The sequence below is a fragment of the Ooceraea biroi genome, chromosome 8 (assembly GCF_003672135.1).
Source record: "Ooceraea biroi isolate clonal line C1 chromosome 8, Obir_v5.4, whole genome shotgun sequence".
NCBI lineage: Eukaryota > Metazoa > Arthropoda > Insecta > Hymenoptera > Formicidae > Ooceraea > Ooceraea biroi.
The window spans coordinates 9,059,973-9,085,271 of record NC_039513.1 but is presented as its reverse complement, the minus strand read 5'-3'; the positions used below and the strand labels follow the sequence as shown (position 1 = coordinate 9,085,271).

Genomic DNA, 25,299 nt, shown 5'->3' with positions numbered 1-25,299 from the left:
CGCTACGTATAAATTGATGCGTACGCCGTACGGGGGGAGGGAAAAAGCTCTCCTGCGTTCGGCGGCGTTTCCCTTTTTAAACGGGCGATATTCCGCGCGGGATGCGGCTGAACGCTCTCGTGGGCGATGATGCGGGGTTGATATCCACGGTTGAAACAGATCGCGCCGCAATTTTCCCCCGCGGTGTGCCGTCTTCGCTTCTCCTGCTTCTCGAATGCTCGTTCGCGGTCGGCGGAGGATTTCATACGTATTCAAGATTTCATATCGTGCCAACGCGTGATTTTTCTCCGTGTCATTATGATTGTAATTTTATTCTTCTTCTCGATGCTGCGTATGATCTCTCACGAAAAATATCAGACGTATGTGTAACTTCGTGACGCCATGACGAGGAGAAAAAGGAAGATAAAGTATTCGTTAAAGCATCAGAGAAACCGATCGCAGGCAGACGAACCGGCAGAACATCATTCGATGTTCTAGCGAGCACAGAATTTACCGGAGCAGAAGTAACGGCTGGCGTGGTTGTGACAGCTACCCTCTATCTCTTGGTTTAACCCCTCTCCCCCTCCGTCCTTCCACCCCCGAATATCCCCTTTGCTTCGACCTAACGTTTTCACCGCAATTCACCCCCTCATTGCTCCTCAAACGTCTTAAGCGTTCTGCTGTACCTGACGTTCGCAATCTTCTTGAACTCTCAGAAAATTGTAATACGAAGACTTTTGTACCGATTACGATTAGGCTTTCTCTCTCTCTCTTTCTTCTCCTTCTCATTTTCTTCCGTTTTGAAAAAGAGAATCTCGAAAATTGATTTCGATTTTAGCAATTGGCAAGGTTGGGTGAGACTATCGCTCTACTTGTTAGACTTACTTTCGCATATACATAGAACATGCACGAGATTCCTACTTTATATTAACAAAAAATATAAAAAGTTGAATATCACATATTTTTACATTAAAGTTAAAATGAGTAAATTAAATTTTCGTATTAATGAAAGCCAATTAAAGAAGCCTAATCGAAATATGTTTTATAAAAAGAGATATATACATATGACGAATAAATAAAAATATTGAGGTTTGCAGCAACTACAAGTAAAATTTAAGAAATACAGTTTTGTAACACGCAAGAGAGAATTATCATCGATGGGCGGTGCTATGCTTATGATATGGTTATGAATGAAACACCGTGGAGCGTTATTGGTCCGTTGCGTCGAACCAACCCATAGCCGAGGGTTATCATATCTGTTGGATGATACGCCGCGCCCTCGCTGTATGCTCCACCCCAAGCAACAATAATTTCAGAACGAGGGGTAGCTACCGCGCACCATTGTGTCTGGAAAAAAAATAGAGTAATGAAGATAAGCAATTCCAACCAAGAAAATGGTTACTTTTGGTCACTTTCGAGCATTATTTATGGTCGCATTTTCAAAATTTTTCATGCTTTAATCGAGAGATACAATTTATTAGACTAATAAATGAAGCAAACGTAATTCTGATAAATATTGCTTAGATGTAAGACCTGAGTCACAATCGATAACGTCTTGCTTATTTATGTATAATAATAAATATTGATTACGATCTTTCTCATTCATGCGAATTAATGCATTTATAAGTAATGTAATAATGTTTAAAAAAGTATTATAGATTAAACTCGATGTTTTTAGTTTTTGAAAGTTGTAATTAAAGATTTTACTTTATAAACGAGAAGAAAAGCAGATAAAAATAAAATGATAAAAAACAGAGACAGTTTATGCAATCTTTATGGAATACACTATTGTTGAAGAATCCTTTTTCATTATGTAACATCATCTATGTGCTGTTTCCACGAATTATTATAAATTACTCACGCTTGAGAAAAACTAGAGTAGGCATGCGCGTCGAGATTGAACGAAGACTCTTGGAGGATTAGAATCTTGACGTCACCAGAGAGAAATCTTTGGAAGTCTTGGAAGGCCGCTAGGAATGCCAACCCTCCAGCCTCATTAACATCTTACGTTTCCATCACCGTGCACCTTGTCCTCCTAAGAAGACCATCTTCATCGTAACAATTGTCTTCAATATTTTTGCTTATATACACGTTCATTAATTTTTTTCGTCAATGGAGGAGACACAAATTACGAAATAGCCCAACAATTGCGAAAGTTGGAAAACTATGCATATATGCATGCTCAACTAGAAAATAAAAAATATTTATTTAATTGTTAATTTAATTATTAGGATATTTAGTTACGTTTCGAGAGTGAATCGAAAGAGGGAGAAATATTTTTCTGCTAATTAGTAATTAATACTGATGTGTGCGTGCGTCGTGTAAACGTATCAAATACAATTTCGCTTTCGCTGATGGACACGCAAAGCGTAGCCCATTCCGTGGCAAGATCGACAAAGTGCGGATGGTAAGATCGAATCGGGTGGAATGGAGCGGAGTGAGTGGAGTAGCGTGCCGGAACCAGAGCCGGGATGTTTACGTTGGGGAAATCTTACTAAAGAATGGTGGTGCGGGGCGGAAAACAGCTGGGCAAGAAACCAGCTCGCATCTCATAACGAGGAACTTGTTCGTCTTCTTTTATTTTCCGGGAGCGTTATCGAGGAACAGGACGGGGGCGGGGAAAGGACGGCGATAGCGGAGGAAAGTGTCTGAGAAAGAGAGAGAGAGAGAGGAAGAAGAGTTCGAGGGCGGGATGGTCCGGGTGGCAATTATGCTACCGCTGTCCCCGGATAATATAAAGTGTCCCCTCGACCCGTGCTGCCTTCTTTGTAATCTTGCATAATTTATTTCTCGGCTATTGTCCCCGCCATCGAATTTTTGCTTCGCCTTGTCGAGGGAGAAGCGTCGCTGCGCGCGGTAAGCTCGCGGGGCCCGCGTGATACTGTACTTCGTCCAAGAAAATTCCGCCTGCGGAATTTTGTAGGCTCCTTGCAATCCCGACAATCCTTGAATTTATTGTGCGACGCTCTCTACAATTTCACCGTTTCTGTTATTCTTTACTTCGAGAGCGCAGATTTTTCAAAAGCGCATCCAAGAATACTTTTGTTCATTTTGTGTTAAAAAGAAATCAGGCTGGAAAGAGGCAAGCGATTGGCATCGCAATATATTGTTTTCATATCGATAGTACATATTGACGTAATCGATAGGGAGGGATAATAAACTTTATATATTATATAAATCTTTCATCTCCGTGGTATGAATTACACTTGCACAAACTGATTTGTTTTCCCTGACAACGTCTTAGCGCGCAAGATTACATATCGAGGTCGGCTTCAATCGGCTGGGCGAAAAATATCGAAAAGCGGTTGGTTTATACAGAGCAGTGGAGTAGACACTGCACACGAGGCGAGCGACCGGTCGCTATCCGCCTATTTGATGTTAGTACAACAGCGGCGCCGTGTTTGCGTTGAGGCCCATATTGATTGCCACCCCTGTCGCCACCCTCTCGGTGGTACAGCCACACCATATCGTGCGATACCACCCCCCAAGCGTATACCATAGGAGAGTACGTATCGCGGTGGGCTGCATACGCCACACGTACGCTCCCAGACTGTGTCGGCGCAGTGCAGTTTGGCCGGCAGGTATACCGGCAGCCAGTTACTACTACGTCACCGGGCGATATTAACAGCGACAGCATCGTTGTCAGCCGCAGCGCCGCTAGCCGAGATTAACATAAAGCTAACGTTAGTCCCTGCCTCTTACACGTTAAACCGTTTCCCGTCAATGGTCCAATCACCGTGCCCTTATCATCCCCCGTATGCTCGTTTATCCAATCTGGTTTTTTGCGTGACACGAATTTCTTCTTTTTTTGCCGCAACTCTTCAGTCGGACTACGTAGTTTGATCGAGTGATGTAATTCACTAAAATGAAGATATTCATGTCCACGACGGGTTGCTCTTTTCCACGTACGTGTCATAAAGGATAACGTTAATGATAAAATGTAGTGTACAACGTATACAGCGTAGCTAACAGTTAAAGAGTAGTTGAGACTTGGTTGTACTGGTTGTAATGTTCACGGCGATGAGGGCAGAGCGTAGCTGGAGGGTAACTCAGCCTTCTCTCGTATCTTTTAATTATTTAGCTAAGCGGGATACGAGTTACGTTAGTTATAAATGCGCTTTCCTCTGCATGCTCGGGCAAGGTTTATGACCCTAAACCAGCTAAGTTGGGAACACCAACGTTCGTCGTATAAACTGTAAAGGGATTTAACTTTCCTTTCAGAGCGAGCCCCGTTACCGGACTAGCGTTTTCCCTCTGCCTGCCTGCAAAATTCTAGACCCTCCTATCGCACTAATCCGCTGTGTTAAATTACCTGTTATTTTCGCTATCCTAATATTCCGCCACTAATTCCGTTTTCCGAGCAACTGATCTTGTTGCTAAACAATATCGCGATTAAAACTGACCGCAATCGTATTAATTGTAATCGACGTGAGTCGATTTATTTATACGTAAATTATGAATAGGCACATGATTCTGAGGCATTGTAAATTATCTGCGTACTAAAGTGTGCTATAAAATACGGTTCTTATCGATTTTCTGTCATAAATATTGAATTTATTCATATTGAGTTGTGGGTAGCAACTTATGTTTGGCAGAAAATTAAAATTTGTCAGCTGCGCGTCTGTTACAAACCGAAAACGAATTTCAGCAACGCGTTAACTTAGAATTACAAACAAAACGATGTATAATCATGATTACTTCGCTAAGGGTTGCCAATACCGATAACGAAAAAGAAAATCACAGTTTCACGTTCGCTTACGCGTTGCAATACAATGAGATGGGATTAAACATTCTACTTACACCAATGGAAACGTTACACGGCTCGAGCGCAGTAAGCTCCCAGAAATTCACCCTCCTTCCTTCGAAGAAAATGATGCGTGGGTGACAAATCAGTCGATTGAGCCGCGATACCCTCAGCCGGACCGGGCAGCGGTGGTTGTAGCGTTGTCGAGCTGGCGTATGGTGGAGAGGAACCAAGGGGACAAAGAGGGAAAGGGGGGGACAGAAGGGGGGCGGAATGGCTGGATGGGTAGCATCGGATTCTATCTTCACGTATTGATCAACGCCTCGCCACCCTCCTACAGCCGAGGGGGGAGAGCCCCGATCGCCACCCCCGCAGCTGCCGGCCGCAGCTACGGCCACTGGACCGACTACTGGACTTGCTTGCGCGTGTGCGTGCCCATATAAATGTGCCTCATCTCCAGCGTTTCGGACTATAACCGTCAGCACACGCGTGTTCATCCATTCGTCTGAACGAGATACGGGATGAACGCTATACAGCACTCACTCGGGCACCTGTTATTTCCAGCTGTACTTTATGGTGGATTGATTGTTCTTCATGTGTGACCGCTTACGATGAGTCTTGATAACGGAGGTTTAAAAACGATGAAGAAAGAATAGGTTTCAGCACTCGATAGTACTTCTGTAGACGTCGAGGGAAGTGATAATGCACAGTATCGTTCGTTGGTTAGATTATTATTATTTTTTGGACTAGGTTTACGATCAGTAATGCGTCCATGATTAACTCTGATCGGTAAGTCTACCAGTTCATGCAATAACATTAACGTATAAAGTCACATGGGAGCGTAATAACTGCTAACAATAAAAGAGAAAAGAGCGAATAATGTGAATATATTGTTGCATTTTGTGCGTTTCATTTTGTACGACGATTTTGAAGAAATCAGCTCCTTGCTTATTGCGATTGACGTATAATATCCGATGTAACATGCTTATTCCGATTGACTCTCAATACAACGCAAGATTACATGAGCAAACCAAAAACGAAACGAAGCAATCTCGTGTCAAATGCTCGGTATCTCAGTGCACAGTGAGGCACGAATAAAGGCCAAAAGATTGTGAAGAAAAATAGGGACGCGAAAAACAGACCCTCTCCCTCAGCCTCTTTTCCGTTTCTTAATTCCTCCGTACCCTCAATAAGTTGGCTGGTTATGGCGGCGTCGAAGGTGGGAGTCGGAGGAGGCCAGTGGCCGGTGCGGGTTATTGGATGGCCGCCTCGCACTTGTCACGAGCGTGTGGCCGTCAGAGGAGATGGGGTCGGGGTCGGAGAGAAACAGAGAGACAGAGAGAGGCAGACTCGGGGATGCTGGAGAGTGCTTGGAAGTTGAGGATGCATGGGTGTGTGGTGGGATAGACCGGGGGACCGAAGGGAGTCGGAGGAGGATTTGGAGGGGCTGGGAGAAAGCATCATAGGCATTCCGTAAGACATACAGCCTTCTCCATGGACGCCCGAACGGAATAGAGGGGTGCTGGTCAGTGAGGGTTCTCTAGTTCTGCTAGTGACCACCGCGTCAATACATGGGGTCGCCGGAAAAAGGGGTTGCGCTTGCGCGAAGCCATACACATTCTGGCATACTTGCTGACCGGACAGTTTCACAAATCATCGGCGTGTTACTGACTGTATCTCTTTGTCAGGCTGGCCGTAGGAAACACCGATCGATCTACCGCGTAGACCTCGAGAAGGTTTTAATGAATGAGAGAGAAAGCAAGAGAGAAAGATACTCCCCCTACCGAAATTCCGCAGCAACCCGGTGATAATGTCACGATGCAGCGTGATACGAAACGTTCCAGATTCGTTGATACGAAAATTCGTTTTATTTTATTATATAATTAAGTCACAAGTAGAAAGGCAATTGTTAAGTTAGAATTTTGCTAAATATAGACTGACTGCTAAGAATTTCGTAAAACTAAATTAGATTCTTTTCTCAGAAAACAGTATATAGGTTTAGATTCTCTGTCTGTAAATAAGATAGTTTGTAATAGATAATAATACTCATAATAGATTTTAATAAATGTGCATACATGTACATTCCTTTAACACGTTTCTCTTCGACGTCAGTAACGCGCAATAACGCATTTATTCGAATTGATCCTTTTTGCCTTCTCATCCATAAATGCAAGACAGTATACAGCGAATAAGGACGCAATATTGCCAAGGTAATGTTTCTTCATTAGCACCAAGCAATTTTCTTTATGGCAACAAATCTTGTGCCTTCGGCGACAAGTCTTTTTATATCTTGTCCTTGGAATGAACAATTCGTTCATTCATGATGCTCCCTCAAATTGTTCTTCTTTCCTTTTGGGATACTGTATCACGCGAATAAAATGGAGTCTTTTTTACGCATTTTAATTATATGTTTCAATATAAATTTTATATTTTATTCACAGTCGTGATTAAGTGCGAGAAGTCGTTGTGTGCGCTTGTGGAGAACCAGATGCCGAATATGAGCTGCGACATCATTCGTTTCCAGGGTGTGGCTGGTGGACGTGATTCGAGAGGGTAGCACCCTGACTAATATCGCGCGTCCCCTTATGTCCAATATTAACTACATTTATGCGCGTTGTTTCAGATTAATCCGATCTCTTGTATTCATTCTGGTCGTATCCCTATCTCCATTATGTTCTATTGGAGACTATCGCATCTACTTCCGTATAAAATGGAGATGCATGAAGGTCTTTAATTATTTTAATTACTTAATGACATATAGGTATTAAAGAAAATATGTCATAATGTGTTGCGTTGTATTATGTGTCTATATATGTATACTCATACACGTACATAGACTTAATAAAAATTAACATAAAGAGATCGAGAACTATTAAAATATTAAAATAATTATTTATGAGATATGAGTAAATTAAAAACATTAAAAATACAGGAACACTAGTCATAAAATTACAAAAATATACAATCTAGCAAAATGTACAATCTAACAACATGTTAAAAACCATAGTGAACGTTATGGAAAGATCCGCAAGCAGATATTACTCGCCAAACAAGTCGGAAATTCACCCGCGCCGGATCGTTTAACGATGAATACAAAAAACTCTTTTTGCACCGTAAAGTGCCGTTTATCTCCGGAGGAAAAAATCGCGAATCGCAACTCGGCGAACTTCTTCACGTGATGTGGCGGTCCCCCCCGCGTTCTGCTGTCCCGACGTATATCGACCATGGTATTCGTGCCGAGGAGACAGAAGCGAGAAGCGCCTTCCTGTCGAGCAGCTAATGTATTCAAATCGTATGCCCCCAGCCACCGCGCACCGTCGATATATTAAATGGAAAGATTGCAAATTTCCCGACATAAAGTGCCCGGCGTAAGACTAATGGTGCGGAGGGCCGAGGGTGTCGCGGAAGAGGGAAGGGGTGCCCCGTCGTCGGGGCGCTACACCCGCGCGCTGCGCGGCGGCCGTCGGTTGCGCAGCATAAAAGAGCGCTTGGGGATGAAGGCGGATGGTGTGCGAGGCCGGGGGAAAGGGGGATGGACCGTGGAAGTAAAAAGGATCGTCTCGTCGTGAGTGATTAGAGCCCCGCATGGCGCGCGCATAGAAAGCGAGAGTGTAACGCTCGGGATGGCCCGTGGGGTCAATCTGAGGCTAATCAAATCATGCAGGTTCCGTCCGAGTCGTAGTCGCAGCCGTCGTCGCCACGGGGATTCTATCCCCCGCCGTTCTCCTCCCCCTCCCCCTCCTGTCACCCGACCCCCGTGCCCTCGTACGGGTTGATTCCGGGTTCCGGCTCCCTTACTTTCCTATATTGCCGCCGCCGCCAACGCGCCGCTCGTGTGTCCCCTTTCTCCGTGGCCGGCACGGTGTGTAGCACAAGAGCAGATTGCTCGGCCGCGCTTTATTAATTCCATCGACGGTGGGGCGCCAAATCGTGCCCGCCGATCGCCAGCCAAGTGACTAATAGGACGTGTCTACTACCGTCTGCCGGGCGAGCGCGACGCGCAATCACGGGGCTGATACGCGCCACCGCTAATAGCCCCCACGTAGCTTAACCACCTTAAGCTCGTTTCGCGCGAGTCATGATTCAAGGCAGATCTTCATGATTAATTAGGGAACTTATTAAGTTTGTCGTGCGCCCGAGTAAAATAGTATTTAAAAGCCAGTTTCGTGGAAATGTGGATCGTAGGCGATTTAAAGGGATTTCAATTCTAGAATAGCGGAGACGTATAATGTTCTATGTTTTATTGAATTATGAGAGGCGAAAGAAAGAAAAAGGAAGAGAGGAGTTCTACATTATTTCACATATATGATTTCCGGCCTTTATCTTTATTTCAATACATCAATTAAATCGGCTTCTTTCGTAACAAATTTTTTAATTTATATGTTTTCTGATTTTGAGGAAAAAATCTTGTACAAAGTAATTATTAAATCATGTTACGTTTGTTTTACAAGTACTAAGCGACGAATTATGTCACAATTCCTTATCGATTTTATTTTACATACCTGTGAACAGATAACGTTCATTTTTAATATGTAGACATGTTTAGAAGATTGAAGTAATCATTTGCTTGAGTTTTGTAATGCGAATATTTTAAGGGCCTCTGATTAGTGATGTATATATGGATGATCTCACGTACTACTTTCCGCATGTTGTTGCTATTAATTTAGATATGATAGTATCATTGAGATTCAAGCTACAGAACCAAAAGATTAAATAGTTGGTGATATTTAAAATGTAATAGCCAATCATGTTTGTGATTTTGTCATTTATTTAAAACGCCGTATTTAAACTCCTACATTATTGACGAAACACAACGCATTAGTTCATAAACCAGGTCGCGAACCTAATATACCTTGTCGAACGTACTCCCTTGCACTGTATACGTGTCCACTTTAATCATATTAGAAATATCCCATTTTAAACGCTTCGCCTTGTCAAATTAAATAAAAGAAATCAATTTGATTAAATGCGACGCGGTTAAATTGTCCTTAATTGTTGCCATTAAACATTCTATTAGCGAATCTCAGAATTGCATATTTCAGTGACACGCTTGTCCGTTGAATTCGTTCTGTAAGGGCGATTAATGGGCTTGTCGTATTTAATTCACCAGCGTCGATCTCGCTTATCATGCCTATAACGAATATCGAATTAATATCGAATATCGGAATATCAAATCCGGGAGGATCGGGTCATCCTGCGGTTCGCAGCATCGATTCGTTCGCGGATCATTACCATCGCAAGACGCGGCACGAATCGGAAAAGATATTCGCACGCAGATCGCCCGGCGAGATATATTTGCGCGAGGCTGCGCGGGTTACGGAACCTGCGGAAGATAAGCAAAGCGCGGCGTGGTGTTGCATATTGATTGACGCGCCTGCTGCCGGATCAGTAGGCGGGAGGGTGGAGAAGAAGAAGAGGACGAGACGGAGAACCGAGACGGAGGCCGAGCAGACGGTGGGAGCGCGGGGTGAAGGTGTAATGAAGCACCCGCGCAGACACGCCGCCATGAATATTCATAATCTAATACCTGAACTGAACTGAACTGAGGCGGGACGAAGTCTCATCATCTAGGCCTTCTGCTATATTAGACATTATTGGCGGAGTGAGAAAGGGGAGAGAAAGGCAAAGAAGAAGACAGACGGAAGAACGATGCGCTATGGGGTAGTTTCACACCGATTTTCTCGGTGTCTCGCTCCTCGAACTTTGCGGCAGTTTTACGTGGTATTCGCATAAAATGAGATACTGCGATAAAGATTTTTGATGAAGAAATCTTGGCATAGGTTGCAAGAGACATTTATACGTATGCGTCTCTCAGATCTTGTGATCTTAATGTTAAGATTATCACGGAATGAATAATATCGATGCGTTCTTGATAAGAAATCTGAAATATATTGCTAATATGATTGGAGTAAAATTTCTCTTGCAAAATAAAATGCACAAATATTTCCTAGCAAATGGATTGACTTTACGTCGTTTTAATGAGGTAAGTTGTGCATGAGGAACGCGCAGCTGCATATCTCAAAAGTCGACGTGACTTCTGAAGTCCCAACTCGTTCCGCTCCGGTTATTTGCATATGAAAAAGTCGTGTAAGCCGTGATGTCACGTTCCAGATTACTTCTTAAACTCGGTTCGACGGTAAGCAGCAGCTGAGCGCTCGACTTCGTCGAGTCAATATCCGCGCGATATTGCCGTTTTATGATAATGTTATCAGCGCCCGGCTCCTGATGAGCTAGCGCGATACCAACACCGGCTTACGTGCGTGCGTGTACGCGTAACCGTCGCGCAGTGACATACGTGTATGTATCTTCCCAGCCCGGGGTTTCATCAAACCCGGGATTTAGTAATCTATCGAGATTTATGAACGGCGGTTCATCCCTCTCCCCGCTCGCCCGCCACCCCGTCTCGCCGTTCCTACTGATTGTACCCCATTTCCCCTTTCCGCGTCCCGCGCATCTCTTGCCCTTCCCTATGAAATGAACTTGCAGCTTTCCATCCTTTTGGATTTTTATCGTCCGCACATGGGGATTGAACCGCATCTCACCGAGGAAGCCGCGATTGAGCTGGCTCTTAGTCGATCTGATTAGAATCTTTGACTGATCGATGCGTGTTCTCCATTCTCACCTGATGGAACTTTATCTTATAACTTTATGTGAATTTAAATTTGGTTTCTGTCGTAATGTTATTAGATATGTCGAGTCTACTCATACTCGATTCCAATAAACACTTGGAAGATAATTAGACAGAATTGTGACGGTCAGTCAGTCATCAAAATTTCCTTATAAATTAATAATAAATTCTGATAATTTCACATTCACAAAATTTCGCATGATGATAGTTTATTCTACTCGTTGAAGATTTTTCATATAATAATACACAAATGTAAGAAAAAAACTGGTTGTTTTACACAATTCTGCTACGGCACTCTATGCAATTGCAACCTGCGTGTCTTTTGTTAGCGGCACAATCCGTTTAGTGCCGGATTGATTTAAAAAAGCGAGGAAGCCTGCCGGGGAAAGCTCGCGTTTTTCGCCGCGAGTAAACATAAATAGAGAATAAAGTTTGGGCGGCATCGGGCCGCGTCTTCTGGCTTATAAAGTATTCGTAAAGGGGCGAATCGCGGAACGATGGGGTTGAGCGGGACCGATCGGGTTTCGCAGTACGAGCGACGCCGAGAGTTGCTGAGGCGACGAGACGCGACAGTCGCCCCCCCCTTTCCCCTTCCAACCCTCGCCGTCACCCACCGGAAAAGGAGGACGCCACGCTACGGCGGCAGAAAGCGCGACGAAGTGGTGCGCTCGATGGGGATTTTAGTTTGTTCAAGTAAATTATATTCAGGATGGTGTAGACGTATATACATCCATCCGAGTCCCTCTCGCGCCCGCAACTTTCCAACACTGTCTCGCTTTTGCGCATCGTGACGCAAATTACAAGCTTCCGCGACGACTGCCTCGCTGCACAACCCCGACGACCCGCCAGCCACCCCTCCGACCGACTCTGCCTCTATTCGCTCGCTCGCTCATCATCCGCCCGGCAAATTCTCCTTGCCTATCATGAATTATTAATTAATTGTTTCAATTAACGGCGCAATTTATTATTCAACTCGGCGACGACATCCGCACCGCGGTCGGCGCGTTGATTCCAAGCGCGCGCGCGCCATCGCGCCGGACGAACAATCGCGGGTTGAGTGCGGATGCAATTCGAGAATACGTTTGTTTATTTATCGGAATATTACGCGTAAAATATATATTTTTTAGATTTTCGCCATAAAAGAGAAACTAATTTTGTCGCCGAACGTTGGTTTAATAAAATCACTCGTGCAACCCGTGCTAGAACGGTAGCGCCCTTGGCGGGAGAGAAAAAAAATACATTACCTGTCTGCTGGTGTCGGTTCAATCGTGAAATGAATATTTACTTTCGGCACCCTAATCCAACGAGTTGGCTATCTCTTGCTCGCTTATTAATGGGAATATCCCACCCTATTCGCCCATACCTTCCTTCCCTTTTCGCCTATTTACCGCTCAGCTCGGCAGACACGCAAACCGCAAACTTTGATAACCAAGCGGCCAATTTCCGGTTGCGGTTCGGCGATCGGTGGAGTACTCGACTCAACGGCGTGTTAAGTCTGATCCAGATTGACGTACGCTAATTCGCATGATGGAAGACGTGTTCCTCATCAACATGAATGCTGATTGATTAAATGTACATTTTGTACTAACTGCAACTTCGATCGAGATAGGATTACGTCATTGGAGTTTCCATGATATTAAATATAACAAATTAATATGTTAAATTTTATGCAGCACATAAGTTATTTTATATTATAAAATTTCTTATATATATATATATATATATATATATATATGTATATACATATACACGATTTGATCAGGACATAGTTTATTTTTTGCAATCTTTGGGGAAATCGAAGATGTAGATGTAGATGTCTGCGTTTGTAGTTAAAACCTTATGTTCTTAATATAAGACTGTTCTTAAATATTAGGACACGTCAGGTTAAGGCAAAAGATGGGTTTGCGTGACGGCCACCATCGGGTCGTTGATTGTTTGAACTAAGCAGTATGATGAGCGCCAACGTCGGTGTTACTGCTTGACGTGACGCTAACCATTACGTGGGAACCACTTAATTATAATATCGCCCAGAATTAAACTCTATCTGGCGCGAGCACGTACTTGTACCGCAATTATTGCCCATCTCTCCTTATTACACGCAAAAGCGAACGGAATTGGCTCTCCCAACTCCCAACTGCTTATTCTTACTTATTCACATTTCCACAGCTAGTGTAGTTCTATATTTATAATGATTGAGATTAAAAATATATAAATTTCTCATGGATTAATTCATATACGAGATGTACATATATTTACAACGAAAAACATTTCGTAATATCTAAATGTTCTGAGTCGTTTGCGAAATGTATACTGGAATAGTAACATCTTCACAGAAGGAAAACAATGCATTATCTGCTTCAATCAAGTGCAATAATTCAAATAAATAAAATGCATTAATTCGCAATCGAGTGCATTAATTCCATCTTATGCGCCTGGTACGCTGACCCTTGTTATTTTTGCGCGCACAAAACGCTCGTGCCGTGCAATCGATCATATAAATGAAAAATACGTTTCTTAAATTGCAAAAAGAATCGCGTCGTATGCAATGTAAGGCAATGTACTTGGCGATGACGATTGCGGATCTCCGTGACACTACGTCAAATGCTTATCTAGCTGTCTCATTTTTTCTTCGATGGGGGTAGTTGAAATCCTATTTTTTATAGGGTGCCAGTGCGTGTTGCGGCTCGGATGGGAGCCGGATCATCCGCAGATAACAGGGTGACAGTGGGCATGAGAAAAATTAGCGATGTACGCTTGTAATCCTACTGAATGGCAGCGGAACGCACGAAATGGCTGATCCACGTGACGGGAAACGTGTCGAGAATTATGGTACATCCCCGCTTGCATTTCAACAATAGATCATTAAGTTGTATTAAGGATGTGTTACGACAAGATAGAAGACGGTCGCTGAACAAAAGATAAGCAGATATATATCGCTTTTGCATGATGAGCTATTCGTTTTTCCACACCGTTACACCGTTGAAGCTTAGTTAAGCCGTTGAAGCTTAATTAGTTGCGAATACAGATTGTCGTATTATTGCTCTTTGTGTTAGATGCAAAATTTGTGCTGCGTCTTTACGTTTAATATTACGAATATATCAAGTATATTATTTTATTATAAATATTACCAAATGTTATTTAATTGCGGATTTCCACATATAAATGAAAATTGTGTTTAAGTTCCAAGAAGATCCGATGAATAAATAATTTGTATATTTTCTGCGACAGACTTAATTAATTCCACATATTTTTGATAATTTCCTCCATGGAGAGACTAATTTTTTATCTCTTTACGATGAATCGTCATGTTTGATTGACCATTTGAGCGCTCTAGGGGTGCATAGTCACCGGGGGATAACCAGCCACGCGTAAGGAAAAGGCGTATTATGTATATTAGGGGTGTCGAGGATCAGATAGCCAGGGCATTTAATAATGCTGTTCCTGTCAAAACATACAGTGAAACCAACTGAGGGTATAATGTAGATAAATTGCTCCATAGAGAGTGTGAAAGGGAGGGAGAGGCGCAAAGAGTGTGAAAGAGAGAAGCGGATAGAAGAGAGGGGAGGATATCAGGTGTGAGCATGACCCCTCTTTTTAACCCTCGTCTCGACTATTACTTGTTACCATTTCGATATACTGTGAGCAGATACATTTAGCACTGCAAAGTTTTTTAACGAATCGATTGATATTTAATGTAAATAAGCGAAGTCAGAGCGGAATTCGATAATTCCAAAAGCTTTTAATTTACCGAGCAAGATAGCTGTTACGATTGTCAAATATCCTAAAAAAATCAAACCTAATTTGAACGCGGATGCACGAAGTTGTTATCCGCTTTATTGCCAATCTACAACAAAATGAAAAAAAAGATTAATTACACTGTTATTTTGGCTGCATAGCGGTACAATTCTTTCCAAGTTTTGCAAAATAACAGCGAAGCGTTGCATTGATCCGAGCAAGTGACGGGACGTTAGTTTTGACCAAATATTTGTTGATGGAAATGGAACTCGTTCGGATAGTCGATGCTATTGATCGTTTTTTTTATTTCGTGCTAAAATTTCATACTCGTCGTGCCTTTTAAAAATCTCCATTTTATTTAGTCTTCTTTCTTGTAGTAACTGTGTAGTAACAAGAATAAATAATATCACACAGCTACTCCACTTCCTCTGTACTATTTTGACAAATATCGGGATACGAGGCACTTTCGTGATTTTGCGCCAACTCGAACGCTATCTATTCAATCAGTAAGAAATTCTGAAAGCTTTATACGTTTCACAGGTCTGTAAGTCTGCAGTAGCCGAGCCGAATGTGTAATCAGGCTGCGCAGCGTTAGTACAACTAATTAGCCGGGCACAATGCTCGGATAATATTATATTACCGCGGAGTGGCGAAGAATGGATGTAGTTGCCGCGTCGGCTGAAGGCCGAACGTGGTCTTGCCAGCTCTAGCTGAAGCGTCTATGAGCAGAATTGAGCTACTAAGTTATTCACGTCGCACTCCAGTCATGCTCGAAGCAGACAGTTCCAGACACTTGCGCTATGGTTAAACCCAGATTGGTGGGTAAGGACGAATTGTCGAATCGTTAAATTTGGTTTCCTCGTGAAAACACATTCTTCGTTTCCCGCCTTGCATTCTTGTATTCGCTGCCGTAACACGCGAATCGTCGCTTTGCCAATTCGTTTCGTCTGTTTATATGTAATATTTTCATATTTAACCAGATATTAGCTGGACATTTGAGAGCATACGAAGTTGATCTAGTCATTGTAGAAAAATGATGTCTGATAAAGTAGTTTGCCTCAAATATTGATGAACACTTCACCTTAATGCAGAGATTAGGAAAAAAACGAGAGAAAAAGAGAGAGAGAAAAGGAGACTTAATTTTTTTATATCTATTAATATATTTGTTAACTTTATATACGTATGTGTTTATCGAATCGAGCGTATTTCTCCGTCTTCTCCAATTTCGTTCAAAGAAATGGAGTTTCGATAGAGTTGATGAGGTTTCCTCTAGAAAATACACACTCGACGTGGGTATGCGGGGGGCAGCGGGGATACGGGGCGCGGAAGGGGGGGACCGGTCTCAAAGTTTCCTTTTTTTTCTTCTTCGCGGGAGGAATGTATCTCGGGGGCAAGAGTGGTACGAGTCAAGGGGTTTGGTCAGCAGCAGAGATGGACCACGCGATTCTATTGGTCAGATGTGATGCGCATGAGCCGTACGGGGGTGAATGAGAAACGACGGCAACCTGCAATATAACCTGAAGAAAGACTCGATCGGAGTCAGGTCACGTAATGTTCCTCCACCTCTTCGGGCTCTACTTTATAACTTCTATTAATCCTTTCGCATCGGGGCTTAGGCTGTCCTAATGAAAAATCCCTTTCTCGCGACTAAATACGGCTATTGTTTCGCCTCCTTATACGTATCCTTGCATGAACGTGCAAGGACGAGGTGGCCGCCGCGCCGGTCGTTTCGCAAAGATCTATGCAAAATAAATCGCAGTACGTGACGATTTCCCGAATCCGATAGCGGATAATGGATTTGACTCGGGATAGCTGGCGGTGCTCGAGTCTTCGTCCGGAGGGCTAATTAGTTTCGTCGATTAATCGTAATAATACCGCGGGATTACGCGTCTTCGCGAAGAATTTCTCTTGCAGAATATCGTTGAGGCGGGTGGATTAATTGGGTCAACGATTTGCTTAACGCTAGCAGCTGAAAATCCGAAGCGGGTAGCGGGAAGTAGGGCCGACGCGCGATCCCCTTCTCAGTCCATTCTCGTGGAAAATGAACAGAGAAGTTGTAGCATGAACCATCGCCGCGACATCTGCGCTAATTTCACACCGAGCTGACTGCGTCCAGCGAGTTACCCGTCTACCCGAGCAGTCTGCCACCCTGATTGACTGCTTGCTTCGCCACGGTAGTAGCGCTAATAATCAGGCAAGAGTTGCCGCACGCAATGTCCGTCTGGATTGGAAACGGAGGTTTCCAGTTATCGGCTTTACCGCAGAATGGTTATCGCAAAACTGCTGAAACGACAGATTCTGCAAACATGTGTTGCTATGTATTTATTTGTGCTTTATATTGAGACTTTTGTCTTTTTTATTTTTTATTTCTTATTTTTATACTTTATATTAATAATGAATTTACTCTATATAATTATATTGACATTACCTGTTCTTCTTTTTTTTGCTCATAAAATATTCTTGGCATTAAATTTTAACATTATAGAATAAAGATCTTATTTTTAATTCAAGATGAAAGGAAATGAGAGCGTTAAAGAATGATGAAATAATAAATCTACTTCGCGTCAAGTTTAAAATTTTCGCTGATGCTGTACTCCAATCCCAATCACTATATCGCACAGAATCAATTTTTGTGTCGGATCGCGAGACGGCGTTTTTTTGCCGTGAACGAATTCGAGGTGCGGGAGATACATTTCTCTCGTTATTGAAGAAAACACCGACAGCGCTATATATAAGTTACCGGCGAATATAAGAAAAGGGCGGACGGAGGGCAAGGTGGCGGCGGAGCGGTACGCGCATCAAGGAGTTTGGGTCCTGACATATAATACAGAATCGACAGTCGATGGGTTCGTGAGTCTGACAGGGGGAAAGCAGGAGCGCGGTCGGCATGAGACGGGGGGAGGAGAGGGTAGCAGAGGAGGATACGACGAGATGGCGCGACGTAGAATACGGCGGGGGGAGGGAGGGAGGGAAGGAGGGAGGGAGGGAGGGGACCCCTGGCCGGAGGTGGAGGAGGAGAGGGTGGTGGAACAGGAAGCCACCCCCTCGAGGTTCGCTCGTGCCGCGCAGCACAATATCGCGGCAACATAACTCTTCTCCCCTCGTTCATTCCCCGCAACCCAGCGGAACGGCAGAAACATCAACCCTCATCCTCCTCGCTGGGTCGCTTCCACCCCCCGACCCTCCACCCACGATCCATCCGCCCGCTCCCCGCACTCTCGCTCCCCCTGTCCTCACCCCACCCTCCCTCTCGCTCTCGCTCTCTCTCTCTCTCTCTCTCCTTCTCTTTCTCTCTCTCTGTTTCTCTCTCGCCGGAGAGAGAGAAGCACCCGACCGCTTCTCTTGTCCTCTTCCTGCCCCAACTTCATACCCTCGGTCCCCTCTTCATACGCGCGCGCCAGGCTTCATCCCGCTACACCTCCGTCCCGCCCGCTTTGTTTCAATAATACTGTTTATATTGGAACGTGAAGCATTGATCTGTTTGCGCGACGACCGCCTCGTGTCCGTCGCGCTCGAAGATGGACATATCGGATATGCATATACGAGGAGAGGGTAGTCCTTTCGTAGTTCCGACACTTTCGGTGCAGATTAGCAATTGAGCAGGGCACCATGTCTGTGCGAAATGTAGATATATGTTATAATATAGACACATTATGTATATAAATATATGTAGTTATAATTGTTACTACACTTGGAAACAAAATATTAAAGATATAAAAATAGCGATGTAATATTGCATAAAAATTCGATGCATGATATATCAGATTTAGGAGTTTTCTTTGTTGTAAATTTTGATCGAGGCAAGAATACACTTTTCTACAAGAATAATCATGTATATCAAGCAACAGATAAACAATATAACAATATATTCTCCAAGTGACTGCTACAACGCAACCACGTTTCTCGAGAATAAATGGCAGTTTGGTTAGAGCAGGAGCTGCGTTCGCCATTGCGCAAAAAGTCATCTGCTTTTGAGCGGGTGATATCATTTTTCTTGATCATGTCTGTTAGGGTACCCTGCCGAAGGGTAAGTCGGAGGGATACTGAGGGTCGGACCCTCGATGCTGAGTCTTACATCTTTCCGACTCCGCCTTGGTTCCTGCTTTGATCAGCCCACAATCCCAAACACCCGCTATTATGGACGATCAATCCAAAAAATGGACTCAGTAATTCATCTTGCAAGACGATTACGGCATGATTATCGAGTTCATCTTCACGCGCATTAGAGAATTAAAGACATCATCTCTGATTTAATGAAAATTTTCTTCAATTTTGATAATACACATTCCATATAATACATTTAATATATTTAATCTAATTTCATTCTGCTAATCGTAAGCAAATTTTATTTCTTTCGTTATTAACGTGAAACACGAGGCGCTCGGAAAATTTGTAAGCTATTCGCATTTCCTCGGGTAACTTTCATTGCCGAGATGAGAAGCGGACTGTAACATAAAGGTCTAAAGAGGGAGTGTAACGAGGATGACCGCATTATTCAGGACGCGTTTGGAACAACATGGCAGCGGAAACCTAAGGGATGTTGTGGGAGGGGTAAGAAGGGGGTGGGTGGAGAGAGAGCAGCAATCTTCTTGGCGCGTTTCTCCCGTGCAGCCAACAATCCGCGTCGATAAATAAAGGATTGGCTGCTCCTCGGTCAATATTGATTTTTAAATTGACCGCCGAGCGAATCCGCGCCTTCACGCTCCCTCTCGCTATGGGAAGAGAGAGAAAGAGAGGTGGAAGAATCCATCCTCGATCTCACGCGCGTTCGTCTGTGTGTTGCTCATCCTCGTTCATACGTGTACGCGTTTGTGTGCCTGCGTATATATCTGTGTGTGTGGGTGCGTGTGGGTGTATGCGTGTGTGTGTCGTGTCCGCGCTCGCGCTTACCTCCTCGCGGACGAGTGTGTACACATTCGGATAGAAATTCAGACCGCCACCGCACCGGTTGCCGGTATACATGGAATTTGATTATAAATAAATGCGAGCGGGGGTGAAGCTCCGGAGCCAGCCCGACCAACCATCTCGCGTACGTTGCATACGGGGATGGAAAGAGGGTTGGAGAGGGCCGGAAAGAGAAGGCGAACGCGCGGAACGCGGGAGGAAGAGGGACGAGATCGAGGGGCGGGAGGGGGGGGTGCAGCTAGGGTGGTGGTCCACTCCGTTGCATCCATAATGCAGAGACACGGTGTGTTTGCGTTCCCCTAAACATCCCTTGTGTGTTTTCGGATACTCTTGATGCCCGGTTTGTCCGCCCGGGAGTTCCTACTACGAAATTCCGTTATCACCCCCTCCCCCCCCCCCCGCCGTCACGTATGTATATCCGCGCCATCCACGGAGATTTGCTTTTGAATTTTCGACGACAAGCATTTTGGCATGCACTATCGCACCACTATCGGCGTGGTCGTGCCGTGAATATCGCGATGGGAAGATCGCGTGAACCAACGGATCGCGATTATGTTAATTACTTCAGCAAATATATCCCCCGACGCATTCTTGATCCTTTAATCTTTATTTCGATTTTTAATTAAACAGTAGACAAGAAAGCAGTTATGCGCATAGTTTTGATGATCCGGGAATTATAACAATGTTATTACGAGAATTATGACAATAGCATCGATGAGTATATTTAGCGGTACGTGTAGTTTGAAGAAGGGCAACCAGCTTATTGAGAATATCCACCGAGTGACGGAGCGAAGAAGGGGATCGCACGCAAAACGATTAAAGATTCTTTGATGTTCTCCTAAAATGTTCCCGCTGAAAGGCTAACGTGTCCCGAGCAATTTCTGCAGGTGAGGTGGATTCTAGATTCTCGCACGCAGGGGGTCGTACGCTTCATTTAATTGTGGGAATTCGAACTTCATGGGGAAACTTCTGCACCCGCTTAATAACTTGGGGAATCCTTACGTATGGCTTAACGTTCGGTTAGAATAGGTAAAGTGAAATCGCGACGCACCGCATCGCGGCAAGCGCGGTGTAAGCAATTGCAAAAATGGCTAATGACGTAACTTTATATTATTTATTATTACATATTTTCGCCGCTGATATTTATCACACGGTAAAGTTATTTTTAATTTATAATTACGCGGATTTTCCAGAAATTCACAATAACAAATACTAATATATAATTTCTAGTTTTAGTAGAGAATTAATATATATTTCGTCGAGTTGATGAATCCGAGCGATGATCATCCGACAATTTGGAAACGTCTCGTTTATTTAGGCAAATCCGAAAAACGGATAACGGATTGCATCATCGCTAGTTCTGTTTGCGTCTCAGCTATGGGAAGACAAAGGCGGAGGTGGATGTAAGGGCAGAAATAGAATAGGAAGAACCCACCTCGCGAGCGTGCGGGAGGAAAGGAAAGGACGATCGCGCGCGCGTGTGTGCATCAAGGGAGAGGAGGAACGACAGAGCAGAGAGTAAAACGGGGAGCGAGAATGGCATGGGTGTACACGCACACGTACGCACACGTGCGCACACAGAGAAATTCATCCCTGAGAATCGAGGCTGTGTGTCCACTAGTATGGCGGCTGGCCGCTCAATGCACTCTCCACCCCCCGAGCTGACCGACGCCGGGCGTCGCGGCGGCCAGCCCCTACACGCCCGTTGCCATAGAAACGCGCTGTCATTAAAGCATCGCCTTATCATAACCGACGCGCGTCCTTTCTCTCTCTCTCTCCCTCTCCTCGGCCGCCATCTTTACACCCCCCTTGGGCTATCCCGTTGGGGAACCAGGAGGCTGCTACAACCCACTCTCCGTTTCTCACCGCGTTTTCCTCCCTTCCTCGTTTGCTCTCTCGTTCTCTCGCTCTTCCTCGCTCCCTTTCTCTCATGCTCACTTCGCTTTTCCGGCAGCGGGCACGCTGTCCACGTTTCTCGTTCTGTCTTACTTGCTTGCGGGTAGCGGTCGCGTGCGTGATGACGGGGATGGTGGGGACCGCGCGACGGGTCCTTTCGCCCTTCAGGCGATGTTCTCGCGCTCCAACTATTACCGGACCGCGAGCTGCACAACTAGTTGGATATATCCTAAATAGCACTACGCTACGAGAGCTTAGCTGGGCAGCAATCTCGCCATTTTTATGAGAATTAACGTGCCATACGTTCACGCGTGCGGAGATTATATTAGCGGTACCGGCTAAACTATCATTGAAACAAAAATGTAAAAGCCGAATTGAATTAACAATTGCTACAGTTGTATCAAACAAAAAACGGAAAAGAAGCATTGAACAGAATAAGAAATAAAAGAAGGAGATGAAATATAAATTATTTTTAAAAATCTACAGCATAGATAAATCTATACATGTTTGCGGCGGAAATGATTTAAATTAATAAAATTAAATTAATAAAAATTACGGTTATGCTAAGATAGTTGATGGTAAAACAAAATCTTTTTCGCGCAAAACTTAACAGGAATAGGGGGTGTGATTTTATCACTAGTTTTTATATCAACAATTTCATCTCGCAAGCAGGTTGAGAAACATTTACTTGTTCGAGTTTGTTTCTCAAATAACATGTACAATCATACACACGTACGTACGTAGTCAAGGGTGTCTAATTCAGTCGTGGAGCAGTGAACGATACGTACAGCACCCGAGTTCGGGTCCAAGGGAGATCATTCTGCCGGAACTGCGAGTCGCGCGAGCGCGCGCGCGCGCTCGCGCGGCGTTGAGCCGGAACTGGAGTGTATTTCTGTGTATCTCATTAATTTTATTCCATATAATACGGTATCCACAGTGCGGCGCCCTTGACACACGGCGTTGCCGCTGATTAATGAAGTCGGCTTGCCATTTCAAAAGTGTATCCCTCCCGCGGAATTTGGGTTTGACGCTCAGCTTTTCTCAGAGAATCTTTGATTTATGGTTCCAATAACACGCGAATAATCGAAACCGGCACGAAGCACCGCGAACTTTGTGGAGGCATTAGGAATAATTAATTGTCTCCGGAGCCCTTAACGCGCCAGTGGTGCGGTGAGTCGAAACATGAAAGCGGCCGAGTTGGCGCGGAAAGCTTCTTAATGCCAACGAGCAATCATTCATGTCGCACAAGAAATTTAATATTTAATTAAAAAGGTCCAAAACTACGCTCTTCCTCTCCCTCTCTCTTACGTGAGAATGAACGTACAATTTCTCCTCTTTCAATGCATCTTTATCAAATTACGCTCGCACCGCATGAGCAATCTCGACAAGATCCTGCGGAACTTCGATCGAGGATCGCTCTGTCGACGAAATTCGAAAGAGAAAAACGATTACGTAGCAAGGTACACCGTGAGCGCACGCGATTTATGTGCACGCGCGTGTCAGCGACTTGTCGGGACATATTTGTCCACGTGGTCTTACCCTTTATTCTCCGCTCTCGTCCTTCGCCCGCTGTGACCCTCTGCTGGCGGGTGACCCGTTCCCTCCTAACTCTCCTCTCTTCTACGACACGGGCGACTCTCGGAGTGGGTCGCGAGTCACGGCCCTCTACGGAATAACGAGTCTCATTAATCCAATTAACCAGTAAATAATGGGATAGCATTTTCGTATTTACGAGAGAATACTCCGGCCGGCCCTAATGGAGTTTTGAGCTGACTATCAATATATTCCTGCCGGCGCGGCGCGAGGGAACAAAGTACGGGTCACTCTCTCACTTAGTTAACCGGGCTTCGGAGCCGGGGAGGTTAGCGTCCCCGGACTGGCTGGAGGACATCGATCTCGTTCCCTTCTTAGCTGAGGGAATCTGATTTTCAGAAGCAGTGTCCGATTATATCCCCGTGTCGCCGTGCCACTACGAGTTTTCGTTGACTCTTGCTGTAAGAGAAAAATAGAGGCGGAATTAGCCACGTGCTAGAATGGAGTAGCATTGATGTTAACGTTATTATCTTAAAAAATAGTCAGTGCAAAAAAAACAATATTTCATGGGCTGTATAAATTGCGATAACTTGCACAGCGAGATTTTTCAACGGACATGGACCCACTTGTTTCGTCTCTTTGTTCGCAGATAATTAGAAGCGCCCCGTATTCTATATGTATCGAGACACGCTTTCGACAACTTTTGCAATCAATCTCGTCACCCGCAAGAACCGATCCGTAAATAGTAGGTTGTTGTAGATTCTGGAAACTTCTCGTGCTGTCGTTGGAATATTTTCCGAATTGGCCAGGCACTCTGTCCAACTTGTAATTCAAGCATTCCGATATTTATTCGTTTATTTAATATTATTCGAATTGCGTATGAAGTTTGCTTTGTTGCATACCGTTCTCCGTAGTCTCTACATATATTGGTAAAACAAGAGAAACTTGTCGATCAATATCAAACACTTTCCACGTGAATATGTGATTGCACGCTCTCCTTATCTCCAGTGCTCGTTCGCCGATATGAAAGAGAAATTCTCTCACTTCCGGCGCCACGCCACGTGCATGCCAGCCAGCGTGGAGTGTAAATTTTTAACTTTGCAGCGCGCAGCTTCGATCTGAAGCCCTTGAAGTTTACTGATAAAGTCGAGGGGCGCGTGGCGGGTACGCGATGCCCCGGCTTAATGAAAATTGTTTACACCCTTAATGGTAATCTTTGAGCAGAATTGCCTGCGCTCTTTTCCCCGCCGCGGAAATTCTGGTACGTAGTCGCTGATAGCGCGAGGAATGGGGGGTTGCGGGACAGGAGGAGAAAGGGGTAGAAAAGAGGGGTGGGAGAGGAAGAGAGAGGAGTTGAATCTCTCTCGCGCGCGCGGAGCACATTCGGCGCACGTTTCTCCTTTAGATCTGGGGAGCGTTAAGGATATCTATTTGTGTCGCCCGCTAGGTGGAAGCAATAGAAATTACAGCGGACCACGTTCTGGGTTGGCTCATGATTTGCATATTCGTTTGAAACAATATCCTCGGGTGAGCGCGGCGGTAGGTCGTTTTAACACGAGTAGGGGCGCCGGAGGGAGAATGGAGGGAGAATTTGTCGCCTTCCGCGGGGGAGGGCGAGGGAGAGGACGGCTAAGAGGAATAGAGAAAGAGGCAACGAGGCGGTGTGGGTGGAAGCAAGGTGGCGCGCGGTGGTGTTCGACTGTTTCAATTAAAATAAGCATACGCCGCTAGCGAGCCAATACCGATCACCGTTTCCCTTTCACTCTCTACTTTCAACCGCCCGACAGCACCCTCTCTTTCTCCTATTCGGGGGAAGATCGAAAAAAAGTTATCCCTCGTCCGGGTATATTACTCAGCGCCGTCGAGATCTGAATGCGAA

General features: G+C 44.6%; 1 long non-coding RNA gene across 2 annotated transcripts; it reads right to left on the bottom strand.

The window, feature by feature from the left end:
* Positions 1-110: 110 nt before the first annotated feature.
* Positions 111-25,299, bottom strand: LOC105275670. 2 transcript variants are annotated; one of them, XR_893272.3, is made up of 4 exons: positions 23,620-25,299; positions 23,427-23,552; positions 1,841-2,014; positions 111-1,326 (listed from the first exon to the last, which is right to left on the bottom strand). It is a non-coding gene; the product is annotated as an uncharacterized LOC105275670 (long non-coding RNA). The 2 variants fall into 2 exon arrangements; XR_002193023.2 differs by lacking the exons at positions 23,427-23,552; positions 23,620-25,299 and adding an exon at positions 4,780-5,086.